The sequence below is a fragment of the Anolis carolinensis genome, unplaced genomic scaffold (assembly GCF_035594765.1).
Source record: "Anolis carolinensis isolate JA03-04 unplaced genomic scaffold, rAnoCar3.1.pri scaffold_13, whole genome shotgun sequence".
Taxonomy (NCBI): Eukaryota; Metazoa; Chordata; class Lepidosauria; order Squamata; family Dactyloidae; genus Anolis; species Anolis carolinensis.
In genome coordinates, this window is record NW_026943824.1 from 16,066,941 (window position 1) to 16,068,801 (window position 1,861).

A 1,861-nucleotide genomic window follows, 5' to 3' on the forward strand; every position below is an offset into this window, starting at 1 on the left:
CGACTGGTTTCGGACTTTGTTTACAAGTGACGGCGCTCAGAGAAAAGGTCTGTGTGGGACATCTTAAAGAACTAAAGAACAAGCCTGCAGAACTTCTCTTGTGTTGTTGAAAGCTTTCATGGCCGGGATCACAGGGTTGTTGTATGTTTTCAGGGCTATATGGTCATGCTCCAGAAGCATTCTCTCCTGACGTTTCGCCCACATCTATGGCAGGCATCCTCAGAGGTTGTGAGGATGCCTGCCATAGATGTGGGCGAAACGTCAGGAGAGGATACTTCTGGAACATGGCCATATTGTATATGCGTATAATATTAATAATATTATTTTGTAATACAATATAATCTATATACAGTAGAGTCTCACTTATCCAACATTCGCTTATCCAACGTTCTGGATTATCCAACGCATTTTTGTAGTCAATGTTTTCAAAACATCATGATATTTTGGTGCTAAATTCGTAAATACAGTAATTACTACATAGCACTACTGCGTATTGAACTACTTTTTCTGTCAAATTTGTTGTATAACATGATGTTTTGGTGCTTAATTTGTAAAATCATAACCTAATTTGATGTTTAATAGGCTTCTCCTTAATCCCTCCTTGTTATCCAACATATTGGCTTATCCAACATTCTGCCGGCCCGTTTACGTTGGATAAGTGAGACTCTACTGTAATAATATTATTTTGTAATACAATATAATCTATATATATATATATATATAAAAGGGTAATGAAATTTCGGCCTAGGACAAAACAACAAAACCACACATCCCAGAAACACTAAACTTGGCAGCACAACCCCTCATCCATGCCTCTACGTTCATACAACAAAAAGAAAAGAAAAATAAAGTCCTAATTAGAGGGAGAGGAATAATTGTTTTTATCCAATTGCTGCCAGTTAGAAGGCTAAGCTCTGCCCACTTGGTCTCCTAGCAACCCACTCAGCCTAGGGGACAGGCAGAGTTAGGCCTCTTCCACACTGCCTATAAAATACAGATTATCTGATTTTAACTGGATTAGATGGCAGTGTAGACTCAAGGCCCTTCCACAAAGCTATATAACCCATTTATAATCTTATATTATCTGCTTTAACTGGATTATCTGGACTCCACACCTTGACCCTTTACTTTAACTACCACCAATTCCTCAAGACTTTATTTCCCATACCACCATACTTCGCCACAGCAACGCGTGGCCGGGCACAGCTTTTATTTTTTTTATTTATTTTTATATATATATATATATATATATATATATATATATATATATATATATATATATAAATGAAATTTCGGCCTAGGACAAAACAACAAAACTACACATCCCAGAAACACTACACTTGGCAGCACAACCCCTCATCCATGCCTCTACGTTCATACGACAAAAAGCTCCAGCTACTCCAGAAAATGGCCAGGCTTTGAGGCTGCAAGGCTATTCACTGCTATTCCATAAGGATTCCCATAAGCCACAGCAACGCGTGGCCGGGAAATGCTAGTGATTCTATATAATACACCTGGAAATGGAATACAATGGTCAGTGCCCAGGCCTGGGCCAATTTTGACCCTCCCTCCAGGTGTTTTGGACTATAAAATGATAATATAAAGCAATAATAGTTATAATATTTAATATATTATTATTATTAATAATAATATAATATTGAAAATAATATAATTATATTCTGAAAATAATGTAATAAAATATAATGATATAAAGCAATACAATAACCATAATAATAATATAATAAAATTATAAAGTAATAATATTAAAAATAATATACTGATATTATGAAAATAATGTAATAATAAAATATAATAATGATATAAAGCAATACAATAACCATTATTACAATATAATAATGTA